We start from the raw sequence: 18,440 nt of genomic DNA on the forward strand, positions 1-18,440 counted from the left end.
TGTGCTGTCTTTGCAATTTAAACTAATTAAAAAATATATTATATTAATGCTTATTAAAATAAGTTTAATAGATTGAATTTGATTTTTTATTGCATCAAAGCTAGTCTTTTTATACAACCAAAAAGGTGCTAACGTCATTGATGATAGCTACTCCTTCCACTCACTTGAACTGCAAAATCCCTGCTATCCTCTAGCTGAGAGTCAGCTTTTGCACCAGAAACACCACAATTCATACTGCTGGGTTTAGGTGGGCAGCTCTGCCATTGGAATAGGCTACAACAGCCAAAAATAGGTTATCAGCATTTTACTGTCCAGTTTTCACTGACACAGAGATTGTTTCTTCGTTTCTGATGCTTAATTTAACAAAGGGAAACCTTTGTCTTATTGGATCTCTCTTAGTGGCCACAGTCTTAATTCAAATACTTCCAGTTGTACCAATGTGGTGATCTTGGACAAACTACAAAAATGCATCATACAACTCATACAAAATATTAATAAAAGAAAAACATTAATAAAGATAAGATGGTAATAAACAGTAATAATGCCATAAACTACGTCTTAAAATGAGGACCAAATGCAGTAATAAATGTGAAATATTAAAACCACTGCACATGGGTAAGAAGGATGTCAGTGACGAACAGAATATACTTAAGGTCACACACTTGAACTAAAAGTTCAAGATCATAGAATACAGGACAAGAGTAATTGTGGGGAAGAGATCAAGGAAGAGGAAAGAAAGAAGAGGGGGAAGGAATAACAGATGGGAGGGGACACAGTGTGTGGTAGGGGGAGATGACACTTAAGTAGTCCACCACTGAACCTGTGAAAAAGGAGTTAATACAGCTTCCATCGTTTTCTGGAATAATGCCAATTGACACTCTGTAGGTTAAGGGCTGTGATAGTCACGGTGACAGTCAGAGATCAAGAACTGCAATCACAAAAGAATCATTGGCAGCATCTTCTTATGAACTGCAAGAAACTGCAGAGTACAGGAGGAGGAAAGGGCAGTGAATTTTTTTTTTTCTTTGCAACACCGTTCTTCAGAAAGACTACTACTCTCTCAGTGTGACGTCTTGCTTCCCTCCTATCCTATTTCCGTATTCTTGCCTTCTCCCTGCCTTGACCCTCCCACATCCCAAATATCAAATATATGGGAAAAGGATTATGTGAGTGGGTTCCTAAAAGGATTTTTCCAGTTTCATTTGCTTCAGTCTAAGGCTCTGATTCCAAGCAGTTTCTACTTTCTCTCCTCTGTGAACAGAATAATAATGGCATAAAATGTACATCAATAAATGTCTTTCTACCACATTACACAGCAATCATACTAACTAACTGCCTCCAAATGTTTTGAAGTTACTTTAATAACTTTGTAAAGAAACACATTCAATTTTGACAATGGTTGAGAAAATGATTTCTAAACTGCCAAGTGTTATATAAGTGAGCTATATGTTTTCTTCCTATCAATAACAAATTATTTATTTTCTTTATGTTTTCCTTCTTGTGGAACTTAAATTCCCAAGCCAGCGTAGAATTTTGAGCAACCTCATATTTTCACAAATTCAGGAATCAATTACACATATTTATGTTCTTGAACCTCACACTTCACCCTTATGCTTCTCTCATCAGAACAGAGATATCCAAGAACCCAGGCCAAACTTGAACCCAAGTTAGCAGACATGGATCCAAAATCCATCTCTGTCCACTCTGAGCTTGTCATTTACTTTCATTAAACCTATATTTTAAAATTGCAATGCAATAAAAATGTTCTCTTAACCTTCACAGATCGTCCCCAAAATGTTCTTTATCAGGTTGTGTTTCCTTATAATTTTACATTTTCATCATTACTATAAGAAGTTAGTATAAGCGTATACTTTAATGAGCGTATCCATCAAGTAATAATAAAACTTTTATTTCAAACCTGAATCTTAAAAAAAAAAAAAAGAAACAAATGCCTGCCCTAAGAGCCTCACCTCATGAATAGAGAAGTGCTTGGTGAATACTGTGAAGCTCTACACAAATATTTTTGTAATATTTGCTGAGAGACTTCCTAACCACGAGAGATCTGGGAGCGATTAGATAACCAAAAAATGGTGAAGCCTGGAAAGAACAGTAGGTAAGTAAATTATTGCCTTATAGACAAGAGGTCAAGTTCATGGATATCCATTAAAGAAATGAGCTAGGCTTGACGATCAGGAGGTCACAGGGAGTCATCAACACAGGCAACAGCAGACAAGTAATTCTGAAGGGAAGTCTAACTCTTTGGAAGAAGCTGTTTAATTTCACCCCTTTCTGGTAGAGCTGACTGGATTAAGCCATCTTTAACTGTAGCAAGAAAACTAGCTAATTCTAGCTAATATTTATGTGGCGCTTACCAGGAGCCAGAGAGAATGTTATCCATCATAGCCAGTCTTTACAAGCATTACCTCATTTTATTCTCAAAAAATCCAATAAGGTATAACTACAATTATTTCTCTCATTTTATAAGTGAGGCAATGGAAGCATAGAATAGTTCAGCATCATCCCGAAGGTCATTATCTAAGTCAGAGTTAGCACTGCCAGGATTTGGCTTACCATACTCTACTGCTTATATGATTACATTATTCCACATTTACAACAATAATATGAGTTGAGGTTTCCCATTAATCCCATTTTACCTTTAATAAACCTTAAACTGAGCAATTTCCCCAGGCCTAGAAATATCTGGCAGAGATTGATTTCCATTGCAGGAGTGTCTTGCCTCAAACCTCATGTTCTTTTTTTTTTTTTTTTTTTTTTTTTTTTCCAGTATGCGGGCCTCTCACTGTTGTGGCCTCTCCCATTGCGGAGCGCAGGCTCAGCGGCCATGGCGCACGGGCCCAGCCGCTCTGCGGCATGTGGGATCTTCCCAGACCGGGGCACAAACCCGTGTCCCCTGCATCGTCAGGCGGATTCTCAACCACTGCGCCACCAGCCCCAAACCTCATGTTCTTAATAACTAATATATATTTTTTTGGTAGGAGGAAATCAGAGACCTGTCCTAGTTCATCTCAAGGTGCTGCTAGTATTTCAATTTTAAAAAATGTATTCTAAGGGTATTATCTTCAAATTAGAAACACTGTATTACTGTAGAAGATAGTCCTACTCCTTCCCAAGTGGTTCCTCTCCAGCTATTCAAGTGTTCTCCCAAGGAAAAAGGAGACCTTTAGACTACAGGTGTTACAAATGAGATAAAAGTATCAGGAGATCTACAGAAATATCTGGAATGTCAATGATCACATATAATTGACAATGTATATAATTTTACAGGCTAAATAGAGATGTGTTCTAATCCAACATTTGTTCTATTAAAAAGTCTTCATATTTTTCATGGTTTTATTCCTTAGTTCTTTGCATAATTATACTAAAAGAAGTTTACTGAGTTTAATAACATCTGAGTATAAAAGTATATGGCTATGTACCTTGACTTGGGTTCAGTTAATTATCTTGTTACAGAAAAAAAACACATATTGTCTAAAAGGTATATACAGTATTCTGTAATTTTTAAGAAAACTGATACACAGGTTGAAGAGGTAAAGCTGATTTTTACTAAGTACATAGTAATTATTTTTAATCCAAAATTGATCTGATAACATACAGAGTCTCTACCGATTGAAAAAGAACTCTGAGAAGGCACCAGGAGAGTACTGCATGAAAACAATTAAGCAGGTTTCCTGAAAGTAGTACTTTCTGATTATGGGACAAAGACGTGCTATTTCCACATGTGGATGCTTGATACTTAATTGGTAATATTCAGAGACTTGTTGATTTCCATTAGAAATCAGAAAATTGGTAGACTCTGTTTATATCCAAAGGTGTTGTTAAATTAATTGAAGACTACCGACCTGAAAAAACAAATTATAGTGCTTCTGTTTTATTTCTGTGTTCCAAGGCATTTATTGGCCAGGGCTATATAATTAATCTTTTTTAGCATTATGGAATATTAAGGCAATGTAAAGGTTAACAATAAATCATATTAACTCCCTCTCCTCTAATACAGCTGTACTCTCAGCCTTTTAAAAACAACTTTTTGTATTTATTTCATTACTTAATGATGATAAACATACAATGATCTATATTGCTTTTTTTGCTTAACATGATCTATTTTACATACTTTTTTTAACATACATTTTAACACACTTTTCTTGATGATCATTATATACTTTAATTATTCCCCTGCAGCATATTAGGATATGTTATATCCTAATATTTTCTTTTCATTTTTTTTTTCACCTTCTGGAAAAGATTTCCATTACTGTCAACACCGAATGAGCTATTTATGTTTGTGTAATTGATGACTCATTCCTCACAGCCAATTAATCATCAATTCCTAATGATTTTTTGATTCTTTATCTCATCAAAACTAAGGCACCATCTATCATAAGATAAAGCATTATTTTATCTATCATTGTGAAAAAATCAAATTAATCTCTGACACCATGCTTTCTTAGTAATTTGAATTTAAATTTTATACTAATTGAAAGGGCACTCTTTAAATGACTTTGTCTATGGTATAGATTTCTGTCATATGTCATGTACATTTTTCTATATATGAAAAGGAAAATATAAGCAAAACAAATTGTTATTCCTTAAACTTCTCATTCAAAACTCAACCTTTCAGAATTACTCTGCCACCCAGAATTGTCACTATCTGGGACTTTTTCCAAATTACTGTCCTTTAAGCCATCAAGAGCAACAGTGATCGGGCATTATGGAAAACAGTGCTCCATTACTGTCTTGTATTCCCAGAAGCAGATAGTTCTGCTGCAGATTTCTGTGATGGTGGGCTCTCAACCTTACCAAAAGCATCAAAAGAAAAAAACGAGACTCTGGTCCTTCCTCCAACCATCATTGTTTTTCTAAACTGAAGTATTAAGAGACTGCAATTGTCCAGCCATACCACTAGCAATAACAATAAAATGATTACACTTTCCCAGGGCACTTTTAACTAAGTTTACAAGCGTGCAGGCTTGTAGACTCTTACAACTGCTGCTTGGCTACTAATGTTTTAAACACACCATCCGTTATTAAGATGCATCTCCATTTGTTATAAAGTATAAAAATGTGCATTGTAGAATTGATAAAACAATTCAGCTGTCTCCCTCTTGAACTCCCCCACTGACAGCACCCTAGTCCAGGCTTTCCTATCTTAACTAATTTCTTAGAATTTTTGCCAGCCCATTTTCTACACTGCCAACAGAGTGATTTTTCTAGAACACAAATTTGAAGATGGCTTTTTTTTAATACTCAATATGCCTTATGCCTACAAGCGCCTACAAAGAACAACCCCCTTTACAACCCACTAAGGTACGATTTCTCCTCCAGTCTCATCTCTTTCGACTTCTCCCTATACTTCCTCGTTCCAGTTACCCTGAACTCCTTGTAGATCCTCGGAGGCATCACACTGTTCCCTACTTGTCTGTTTTTACTCTGCTATTTCCTCTGAGGGTACTGGCCTCCTTGCTGAGTGGCATAAGCTAACACCTACTGACCTCTCAAATGAAACTTGAACATAATGCTCATCAGTCCATAAGGTAGATGTAAGTACATCCTCCCCATCTCAACCAACTCTACTTGACTGTGACCTCAACATCAGGATGCTCAGTGGAAGGGGTTGGGGAGTGAGGGGAGGAAGAAGGGGGAAGATCATGCCTCCCACTTTTCAGTCGGGCTTCTCAGCAGCTGTGGGTTAAAATTAAATATTTGTTACTGAGAGAAGGATATCCTAACTTTTTGGTTGAACTGGGGCAGAAAAACATTGGAGAACAGTTGTTCTAAGTTTTCTGCCACAACCCCTGTAAAACTGCATTCTGTTTGTTTACATGGAAGTCCCTGCTAGGTTTCCAAAAAATGAGAAATAAATCTTACTCCTCTCTACTCCCCTAGAGCCAACTCTGGCATGTAGCAGGGAAGACTGAAACATGGACGGTCAAGTGACTAGGCCTTGACACTGGAGAGATGAGACATTAAGCAAGCTATGGTTTTTATTATCTGTGCTTCATTATCTCTGAAATAACACCTAAAGAGAACAAGACAGAAGCCAGAGGACCAGGGAGAAAGGTAAGGACCACACACTGAACTGGGGTAGCAGGCAAGGACTTAGTCGTTGGAAAAAGATAAGAGCCTTGTTACTCCACCAGGAAATATTTTGTAACCTCTATGAACCTTGATTATCTCACATGGAAAATGTAAAATTTACCTTCGCAGTGGTATTGTGGGGAGCACTGATTGAGAAGACACGTGTAAGTAGATTATGCATTATTGGTAGCAATTATTTTATTACAGACTTGTATAAACAGGAACATTATTGAAGTTGATGGAATGTTTGCTGGCCCACTGCTGCCCTATGGCTAGTCACATTCCTTCAACTAAGGAATAGATTAGTAACAGTCTCTGGCAGACATGCACTTGTGGGTAGCTATCTACTTAAATAATTAAAGAAAGAGAGGGCAGAAAGCCAGATTTGCGACTGCATCCCATGTGGTATTCTGATCATTATTAACTTCCTCTTCTGACTCAGCTTTGGTCTAGATTTCTTCCCTCTGCTGGTCTCATTTTGGTTATTGCCTCAGCCCTGATGAGCATGCATCTTGGCTGAGCTTATTCCTTGCCTAACCCTCATCTACAATCCTGGTTGCAGTTATTTAACTTTATGTTGAACAAAGGTCTCACAGGTGCTCCAACCAAGTCCATTTTTTTTCTGTTAGCTCTAATCTTGAAAACCACTGCTTTTATCCTCTCAAATAATTGTCTAAGCCCTAACTTAAAACAGAAATAAAATTCAAAGCATAAAGCTTCTCCTTAGTACTAATTATGCCAGACTCCTCTATCTTCTCTTCATTACTTCCTGGGTTCTATGAACTGTGGTCATAAAGTAGGATATTTGTCTTTATTGAAAATCACATCTAGTCCTCTAAACTACCACTGATGATCTCTGTGGAGGGAACTACATTAGAGACCAACATGATGTCTCTCAGTAAAACTGGCACAGCCATATTTCCTTTTGCCTTGGAGTGATCACTAGTTGCTTGGTGGAGAGTGAGATGAGCCAGTCCTATGTATATACCGGTTCCATGTTCCTAGGTTCAATCAACTGCAGATTGAAAAAAATTGGAAAAAAAATAATCCAGAAAGTTCCCCAAAGCAAAAACTGAATTTTCTGTGTGCTGGTCACTATTTGCATAGCATTTACAACTATCTAAATAGTATTTACATACTATTGGTTATTGTGAGTAATCTAGAGGTGATTAAAAGTATACAGGAGGATGTACATAGGTTATACACAAATACTACACCATTTTATACATGGAACTTAAGCATATTCAAATTTTGGTAGCTGTGAGAGCCCTGGAACCAATCTCCCACAGACAGCAAGGCGTGAGTGTAATCGGCTTGAGTTTAGAGGCCACGGTTTTATAAAAAATATAGAAAATTATGTGCAGTGGGACAATGCTGTTCCCATCTGCGAGGCCAAAGGGAAATGAAACTTTGTCAGGTACAGCATATTCTTATCTTCCAACTCTTGCTCATCCTGGGCAAATGTCAATAAAATAGTGAACTGGCATGTTGAATTGCCATTTTTTTTAACATCTTTATTGGAGTATAATTGTTTTACAATGTCGTGTTAGTTTCTGCTGTATAACAAGGTAAATCAGCTCTACATATAGATATATCCCCATATCTCCTCCCTCTTGCATCTCCCTCCCTCCCACCCTCCTTATCCCACCCCTCTAGGTGGTCACAAAGCACTGAGCTGATCTTCCTGTGCTATGCGGCTGCTTCCCACTAGCTATTTTACGTTTGGTAGTATATATATGTCCATACCACTCTCTCACTTTGTCCCAGCTTACCCTTCCCCCTCCGTGTCCTCAAGTCCATTCTCTACATCTGTGTCTTTATTCCTGTCCTGCCCCTAGGTCCTTCAGAACCATTTTTTTTTAGATTCCACACATATGTGTTAGCATATGGTATTTGTTTTTCTCTTTCTGACTTACTTCACTCTGTATGACAGACTCTAGATCCATCCACCTCACTACAAATAACTCAATTTCATTTCGTTTTATGGCTGAGTAATATTCCATTGTATATATGTGCCACATCTTCATTATCCATTCATCTGTCGATGGACACTTAGGTTGCTTCCATGTCCTGGCTATTGTAAATAGAGCTGCAGTGAACATTGTGGTACATGACTCTTTTTGAATTATGGTTTTCTCAGGGTATATGCCCAGTAGTGGGATTGCTGGGTCATGTGGTAATTCTATTTTTAGTTTTTAAGGAACCTCCATACTGGTCCCCATAGTGGCTGTATCAATTTACATTCCATCAACAGTGCAAGAGGGTTCCCTTTTCTCCACACCCTCTCCAGCATTTATTGTTGATTTTTTGATGATTGCCATTCTGACTGGTATGAAGTGATACCTCACTGTAGTTGTGATTTGCATTTCTCTAATGATTAGTGATGCCATCATTTTTAAATGGTTTCCTTTCTCTTTCTTGCTTTCATTCTCTTACTCTTTCTCTAGTACAGTACTCTCATACAGTAAATTTGTATATGAATTGACTTCACTGAAGTAGGCAAGGAGCATGTTTGTTTTGCTGAGCGCCTGGAGTACAGTGGGTATCAATAAATAGTTTTTAAGTGTTCTTGAATATTTCCACAAACCTCTCAGCACTTTCAAGTAAAGACATCCATTTTAGAACCAACTATCTTTCCTGCAAATTATTTTGGATGTCTCCTTTTGATTTCTCGGATTTTTATACTATCACCATTTGTCCAGTTGCAAAGGCTTAAACTCCTTAATAACAGCTAATCCAAGTTGAAAATCTTAAGCAACCTAAGAAATTATATATTGTAACAGTCTTGTATTTTAGGCATACAGAAACTCAGCTGCAAAAAAATTTAAATGCTTGTTCAAGATACCCAGCTTACAGCAGCTAGCTAGAAATTCTCAGAACTCCAGAACATCACTAATGCCCTTCCCTCCTATCTTTTGCTTCTAATATCCAAGAGGCACCAAGCCTTGTCCATTTCCATTCATCACAGTTTCTTTTCCTTCCTCACATTGTCTCTCATTTGTATCTTTCTTTATATTTGGATCACCACAATTTTTGTTGTGAATGTTATCCTATTATACTTGGAATTCTTTCCATTGACTTTCTAATTACTAACTTCCTTATCTGCAGTTCATCTTGAACAGAACTGCCATGTCCATCTTGCTGTGAGTAGTAGCCATGAGGCTAACATGATGAAAGCAATGTTTTTAGAAGACCAGTCTGGCAGTGCTGTTCATGATGGATTAGAGGACAGATAAAGGAGACAGAGAGCTGGTCTAAAAGATTATTGAAGTAATTCTGGATTCCTTAATGAGGGTCTTGACTAAGGTGGTTTCACCACTTTCTTTTCAACCCCTTCATTCCACTTTATGAACTCTGGTAAAATTTCCAATTCAAACTGCTATAATACTTTAAAGAGTAAATGGCCTCGTTGCCAAGGAGAGTCTTTGTGTTCCATAAATTACCTTCTCATTTCCTAGGCATTGATCTCTTACCACTCTGTAATTCTCCTTAGTACTTTAAGCAGGCTTTTCCTTTCAAATCCTTGTTCTTTTGAAACATTGTTTCAGAAATAATGACTACCTCATTATTAATTTTTACATTATTTTTCAAAAGCTAATGGCATTTTTAAGTTTTTAAAGACATAAAGGGGATGTGAAAGGTTCACCATTCTGTTAGTAATGGGAATTGCAGGCTATGTTTCTAATTATTAAAAATATTTTTCATAGCAAAACAACCAAATGGTCCTAGGTTTTAGCATACAATGAGCTGCAGAAGTGAAAACCTATAATGCAGCTGTTAAACACTCTCCTGAAAATTTCTCAATGTTAGTCTTACGGGCACAGTGTCAGGTGTCAGGGATTAACTTCTAACAACTCAATTATTATATGTACTTTCTAGGGCTCATTTCCTTAACAGATTGTTTATCAAATAGACAATATAGCATTTTCTAAGGCTTGCAATTCCCTACACAAAAAACTTTTCTTACCCCTTCCATAACAGTATCTGTACCTAGATTAAACTCATAACATCACATACTACACAACAGAAAACAAAATATGCAGCCCCCAGATTTTCTCGTGACTAAGCAATTGTTATTATTTGGAAAAAATTGTCCCTTTAATTAAAATTCTTGCCACATAGGGTCTTGATTTAGGGTATTAGTTTTTAAACTCCTAAACTAGGCTTCTGTAGCACAAAGCTATAGTAAATATGAAATTGTGTGTATTAATGCTCCTTGGTTTAAAGCTGATTAGTAATCTCTCTCTAATCTCTCTCTGGAAAAACTCAGCATTCATTTACATATAGTTTATAAAATATAATCATTCGTAAATTAATGAAACACCAGCTTCTTAATAGGCTTTACTTAGAGGCCATTAAATACAATCAAATATACAATAGCAAAGAAATTACGTTTCTCAAAGCTGAAACCTCAGATTCCTTTTAATCCTAATATTCTTTAGAAATATGCTGCCCTGAAACATTTAATCCCCTGAAATTTTAAACAATCCAAAAATAACGAAAATTAGTTTCCTATCAATAATGAAAATTAGTTTCTTAACAATCCCTCTCCAATCACTAACGAAAATTGGTAATACCTAAAGGCAGAGACTAAGCCATTAGGTGGTTGCCAGACTTTCACAGCCCAAGCGGCCTCTTATTCTCAATGTTTTTTGAATCCTTTTTATAACTTGCTCTATGCTAACAGAAACACTAAACACAGCCCAGAATTTAGCTCAGAATAAAGACACACCCTACCCAGTGGTCTACCTTTGATAGGTAGTACCAAGAAAGATTCTGAGGCCCTGCTCACCACAAAGGAAAAAGAACAGAGTGAAGAAAACTCAAGCTCTTGTGTATCTCAGGAAGTACCCCGTTCACAGATAACATAACCGACTCAAGCCCTGGTGATAGGTTATCCCATGGCTGTCTCACTATTTTAAGGGATATTACAGAATTCTTGCAGTAGAATTAAAATATACTTTTAGAAAAACAATAAATATATACCAAGTACTGGTTTAATGAATTCCCAACCAGGGAGTGGGTGTTGGAGGGATTCCAACTGAAACAAATATGCAGGGGCAGAATATTATAATATTAATTATTTATTTTTAAAAATGTTTCTCTGGCCACTGATTCCAAGTCTGTTACTTCTCCCCCTCAATAGCTTCATCTGTGCTCTGACTCCCTGGATCTCATGTCCTATGGCTGGAAAACTTCTGGAACCACCGGACTCAGTGACATTCTCATACCTATTAAAGTTTCGAGCATAACAACCTATTATGCTTAGTAAGTTAAGAAGTGGCTTCCCTTAACCTATCCATCTGCTGAAAAATCATTCCTCTGCAACTCATGCAGGTAACTCAGAGGAGTGAGTGCCCAGGGTTGTACAAGAGATCAGAAGCCTACAAAGTTAACAAAATTCAATTGCATGATCTTAAACAACTTTATTTAACAGCCAAGGACCAACTTGACCATGCTACCACTATACTCGATTTACTCCTTCTATAATGATAATTATTTGCTCATATCTGATTTTCACTCAGTTATGGACTCCTCAAAAACAGGGACTATATACAACTTATTTTTCATCTCTAGTATTTAGTATAGGATTTGACATATATTAGTATTAGTACACATACTACTTAGTAAATAACAGTAAAGTTAATGATTGGAAGAATTCTTTTCAGTTATTTTTCAGACATTCCTTTTTAAGGCAAATAAACGTGTACATTTAGAATCTCAAGTAACTAGAAATCAAAACACTGTCCCAGTTCTCTTGCCTGCCTCAGGATCTGGAACAAAGATTATTATTCCAGAAGATATGCTTCTCTGAAAATTGAAAAACAAATCAAGTCATTATTTCTCTAATCCAAAACGTTGTTCTTACTGTTCTTAGCTTTACTTACCCAATGCAATCAGTGGTTAAATAGAGAATAAGTATTGTTTGTTCCTGATGGATATGCCTTGCATTTTCAGGTACAGTTACTGGAATTGAAATGGAGCTTTAAAAAGCACATACCCAGCCAAAAGGTAATTACAGTTATCTAAACAAAGGCAAATCCATCTATGTTTAACCTAATATGTCATCAACTCTGCTAGCACTGTCAAACTAGTATTCTAGAAACACTTTTTAAAGCCAGTATTTCAAACAAACAAACAAACATAGATGTAATTAGAATGGAAGAGAGACGGAGGAAACCAAACCATGTAGATTTGGGGGCTTTGACTGCTGACTGGAGAAGCAGAAAATGGGAAAACCTTGTTTATTCTGCTTGGCTCCTATGAGTAACACCTTATCGTGTTCATGATCAGCAATGTTCTCTCCGTATATGCTGATATTGGAGCTGGTTTTCAATGCCTGTATATGAGTCTCTGGATTTGGGCAAGAATCATCTGGCCCGTGGTGTTTAAGTATAGTTACTTGAGAATGGGCATGTTTCTTAATATGGTCATTAACACAAAAATGATATAAAGATCTACCTGAATTTTTCCCTTAGTTGCATGTCTGGCTGCCCATGCATCCATCACATGGACCTCTCCTCAGAAGTTTGGTACAAGAACTCAGCAACTTTCATGGCAATACATGTCAAGTTTGTCTGCAAAGTGCAAGCAGTATGATAATGGAACAAAGGTAGCATCCTTAACCAGTAGGCCGGTACTAGCCACAGGATATATTAGCTCCTGGAATCACGACTTGGTAATTTTTCCTCCCGATGCAAGATAAATCATTTGAGCCAATACAATTAGGGTCCCATAAAAAATGCATAGGTCTTAAGAGTGAGTGAATAAGCCAGTGAGAAGTAGTCTGCTATAAGCTCTTGCCTTATAACCTGGGGGCAACATATAAGGGAAAAATGGACTTTTGCACCCATCAAAATACTGCTGTAGGGGATGGAAGCTGAGTTTGCAACCTGATCTGAGTCCTGCTCACAGGCTAGGCAGCTCTCATGCAAACTTAATCCTATTGATTTTCTCTAGAAAAAGCAACTGAGACTAGATTTATCAAATATGGTATCCCTATCTAGAAGTCTCACTAGCATTGCATACATTACACTTTTTATCTTGAGAGAGAACACTGAGACAAAAAATGACAGTTGGGGGAAAGGACATTTGGTACTATTACTTCCATTTTATCCAATGCAACCAGTGGTGTACTGGAGCTGGCCCCATGGCTCTGGAAAGCAGACTGTATACATCTTTCCCCAACTCCACATTCAGTGATGTCACTTTGATAGCTTGAAATTGGCTATGGTAGGATTACTGAGACCAGGGAAATAGGCAAGCAATGCAAATTAGGGCCTTATTCTTTAGTGGAGAGCCAAAACACCAGCAGACCACTTAACCACAACTCTCGCTAACAGTCCCAGGAAGGAACTCCTACAATTTGACACCTCACTAACTGAACTAACCCTTTTGTTCCTATTCATCTCTATCTTTGACTGATGTGTGTCCTTACTATCTTTTGACATCATCTTTGTATGAATATTTGAGTTCTTAGTGTCTTCCTCAGAAACTCAATTGAAAGGGAAATCAGCACAAAGGGCACATAGATTGTCATGTTATTTGCAGCAATAACTTCTTGATTCTCTGGTCAAATTCATTCATTTCAACACTTACTGATTTCCTACTGTGTACCTAGACTACTAAAGTGCTCTGGAGTGCTGGAGACAATTGTTCATGGGTCTGTTGCATTTCTGTACACCTTGTGAGTGGAGACTGACTTTGTTCTGGATTAGCCTTTCACAGATATTCGTGGCATGCATATAGAGATACCGTACTCTTCTGGAGAAGAAGACAGGTTTGTGTGCTGACCAGTATAGTAAATACAGTGCCTCCTTCTGGGGCAAAATTTGGCTTGTTTGCTTTCAAAAGATTGGGGCTTCCTAAACTCAAAAACGGACACAAATCCACTGTGTTCCTTGCATCTACTTATGTCTGTCACCACATTGCCCCTGTGGGGCTTAAGGGACAAGAGAAACTGTTGCAAACATGAAGCTCATGCTATCTGCTGTGCCATGAGTAATGAATTTCTTTGTCTCTGATCCAGGTGCCTCGTTTCTTCTGCCAGAATCTATGAAATTATGGTAGGGTAACTTGTCAGCTAGTCTGCAGGGTAAACTATCAGGCCTTTCATAGTTCCTGACATGGAGAATATAAAATAAGGTTATTCATGGTCTTAAAGAGACATATAAACTTGTTGAGATGTGATTATGTATAAATACATGTAATTATAAAGCACTGACTTGCATACAACCAAAATACATAAAGCTACATCAAGTAGTACAAAGGGGAAAAGATCTGTATCATAAGTACTTGAATCTGTCATCATGAAAAAAATTATGGTACAGCACTGCATTTCATTAAAAAGTAAACAGTTTATGCCACACAACCCTCATTCATGATCATGCTTGTAGATGGAGCATTAATCATCTAATTAGTAACATAGCAACTATTTAAAGAACCAAGATAGAAAAGACATTCAACAATATCAATTATTAGAAAAATTAACACTTGTTTGGCTAGACAAAAAATTTTAGTCTAGTAAGTTGTTTATACAATAAATGATATTAAACATTTCTTCAATTCGTTGAACACCAACAACAGGGCAGCAAGTAGTGCAATAGAGTCTTTACAAGTAGTCTTTGTAATACAGTAGCTTTTCAAGTAAGAATTTTTATTTCTATTTTATAGGAGAGGAAATTGTGTTCAGAGAAGTTAAATGATTTATTCAAAATTAATAAAGCTACTAAATGGTAGGAAATTAATTTAAATAATATTAGTCAAGTAGTTACAAAACACAGTGTCTGACATACTTTTAATAAAATAAACATGTATTGATTAACATGTGACTGACTCTTCACTCTATCTTTGGACTATTTAGGAGAGTTTATAATTGGAGTATGGAACTGGGGCTCCAGAGGACCTATACTCTCCTCCAATATCAAATAAAGTTAATAAGGAACTTCAAATGGGAGAGCTAGAAAATACTTTTTTTTCCTCTTTGGGTTTCTGGGACTTTTACCCCATTATACCTCTAGTTCTACTCTGAAACCCTCTTTCCTCAGGCAATTAAACCTCCATATAGCTAAACTTTCAGAGTGGAGTGAGACAAGGACAGGAGGGAGTTCAGCATGAGGGTTGAAGACAGCAGCGCAGTATCCCAAGGACACTTAAGTTCAGTGCAGGAGCACCCAGAGCCTGAGCCATGAGGAGGGGGAGGGTAAGGTGCTCATGGCCCAGAGAATGGCCTAGTTAACGCAGGGATTCATTTTGCATAAAGAAGAACCTGCATCGCTCTTGGAGACTCTGAATTACCCAAAGCAAGACTCCTTGCTCCATTTCTGCTTGACCACATAGACAAACACTGATAAGCATCAATATATGGGGTCCAAAATAATACACAGGTAGAAAACCAAAAAGCAATTTTATTATCTTTTCAACGAGACAAACTTACCGCTATTTAATACTACAACATGCAAACTGCCTCTACTCCCCTGCCAAAATCCACCCCCACCTCAGCACGACCAATCCCCTTTATCCAGCTTTAATTTATTCTATTTTCATAGTTCTTATGACTATCTTACACGTTATGTAATTTACTTATATTTATTTTTTATTATCACCCCTACAAGAATTCAAGCTGCACAAGGAGCAGGATCTTTGTTTCGTATCCAAGTACCTTGAATAAACACATAGTTGTTCAATAAATATTATGGGAATGAATGAATGAATAAACAACCATTAACTGTTCAAAAATAATAATTATTTATTGGGTTCTTACTATGTGTCAAGTACTGTTATAGCTTCTTTACACACATTAACTCATTTAATGCATACAATAAACCTATGAGATAGAATTACTGTTATCCTTATAAGTTAGCACACTACGGTACAAGGATGTTAAGTATCTTGCTCCAAAATCACACAACTGCTAATTACAGAGCTGAGTTTTGAACCTGGGAGTCTGGTTTCAGAGTCAATCCTCCTAACCACTGCATCAGTGATGGATATTCATAATGATGACCTGAGCCATTTCAAGAAAAGACAAATATTATGTATTAATTATTTTAAGAAGGCAGAGATGTATGTAGTACTTTTAGAAAGATACTTAACCTAAATTATTAGAATAAAATATTAATTATTTAGGTATTTTTAACTGGCACTCGGTTTTCTAGATAATTAACTTACATGGATTATCCCATTCCCTCAAATACCTGGTTAATTGTAGAATTCCAGTGGGCACATTGTTTCCATAATTTCTTCTCTTCTATCCTTCCCCTAATGCCTCTCCCTTTTCTGCTCCACTCCTGTCCTTAGTCTTTCTAATTCTTGATGATCACCATCACCATCATCACTATCATCATCACCAATATCAACAAAGTGGTGCTGGGAAAACTGGACAGCTACATGTAAAAGAATGAAATTAGAATATTTCTTAACACCATACACAAAAGTAACCTCAAAATGGATTAAAGACCTAAATGTAAGGCCAGACACTATCAAACTCTTAGAGGAAAACAGAGGCAGAACATTCTATGACATAAATCACAGCAAGATCCCTTTTGACCCACCTCTTAGAGTAATGGAAATAAAAACAAAAATAAACAAATGGGACCTAATGAAACTTAAAAGCTTTTCCACAGCAAAGGAAACCATAAACAAGATGAAAAGACAACTCTCAGAATGGAAGAAAATATATGCAAATGAAACAACTGACAAAGGATTAATCTCCAAAATATACAAACAGCTCATGCAGCTCAATATCAAAAAAACAAACAACCCAATCCAAAAATGGGCAAAAGACCTAAATAGACATTTCTCCAAAGAAGATATACAGATTGCCAACAAACACATGAAAGGATGTTCAGCATCAATAATCATTACAGAAATGCAAATCAAAACCACAATGAGGTATCACCGCACACTGGTCAGAATGGCCATCATCAAAAACTCTACAAACAATAAATGCTGGAGAGGGTGTGGAGAAAAGGGAACCCTCTTGCACTGTTGGTGGGAATGTAAGTTGATACAGCCACTATGGAGAACAGTATGAAGGTTCCTTAAAAAACTAAACATAGAACTACCATATGACCCAGCAATCCCACTACTGGGCATATACCCTGAGAAAACCATAATTCAAAAAGAGCCATGTACCACAATGTTCATTGCAGCACTATTTACAATAGCCAGGACATGGAAGCAACCTAAGTGTCCATCGACAGATGAATGGATAATGAAGATGTGGCACATATATACAATGGAATATTACTCAGCTAAAAAAAGAAACGAAATTGAGTTATTTGTAGTGAGGTGGATGAATCTAGAGTCTGTCATACAGAGTGAAGTAAGTCAGAAAGAGAAAAACAAATACTGCATGCTAACACATATATATGGAATCTATAAAAAAAAATGGTTCTGATGAACCTAGGGCCAGGAATAAAGACACAGACGTAGAGAAATGACTTGAGGACACAGGGGTGGGGGGTAAGCATAAGCTGGGACGAAGTGAGAGAGTAGCATTGACATATATACACTACCAAATGTAAAATAGATAGCTAGTGGGAAGCAGCCGCATAGCACAGGGAGATCAGCTCAGTACTTTGTGACCACCTAGAGGGGTGGGATAGGGAGGGTGGGAGGGAGAGGCAAGAAGGAAGGGATGGGGGATATAAGTATACATGTAGCTGATTCACTTTGTTATACAGCAGAAACTGACACAACGCTGTAAAGCAATTATACTCCAATAAAGATGTAAAAAAATAAAATAAAATAAAATAATAAAGGGAATTCTAATGGAAAAAAAAATTTAGATTAAGTAGCACATCACTTAGATTTAAGAAGCACAAGAATTAGTTTTTAGTGTATTGGTCTTTAAAACGTGCTGCATCTAAAGGCTTACTCTGCAAAACTCCAAGAAACTAATTATGCAAAAACAAACAAAAACCAAGGTGTCCCTGTTACTTTAAATTGGTTCATTGTATTGTATGAGAATGAGAATACCCATATTGTGAGACCCAAAACTTTAGTGATAACTTTTATTTAGGACTCAAGCTATTCTTATTTCAGATACCTTGGATTTTATTTTCCATTAGAAGTGCGTTACATTTTAACAACACCAGCACAATGTTTTATATTGGGAGTTATAAACATAACTGTAGGTCACCACATCATAGACTTCTGACATTCATGAATTTTGCTCTTGCCAGAGCAATTTCATAAGTCAAGAGCCCTTGCCTTGCAGTTTCATTTTGCTGTAATTTTCCAGATTGTTTCTTTGAGCACACTAACAGTTGACTCCTTATATTCACTATATGTATTAGAAGCACTGTGAGACTCCCATTTTTATACTACACTTGCTGACAAGT

General features: G+C 36.8%; 1 protein-coding gene across 1 annotated transcript in view; it reads right to left on the bottom strand.

Moving 5' to 3' along the window:
- UNC13C (unc-13 homolog C) overlaps positions 1-18,440 on the bottom strand; it is a 607,361-nt gene that overhangs the window by 408,668 nt on the left and 180,253 nt on the right. The window lies entirely within an intron of this gene.

Source organism: Kogia breviceps, chromosome 3 (genome assembly GCF_026419965.1).
Source record: "Kogia breviceps isolate mKogBre1 chromosome 3, mKogBre1 haplotype 1, whole genome shotgun sequence".
NCBI classification, from domain to species: Eukaryota; Metazoa; Chordata; class Mammalia; order Artiodactyla; family Physeteridae; genus Kogia; species Kogia breviceps.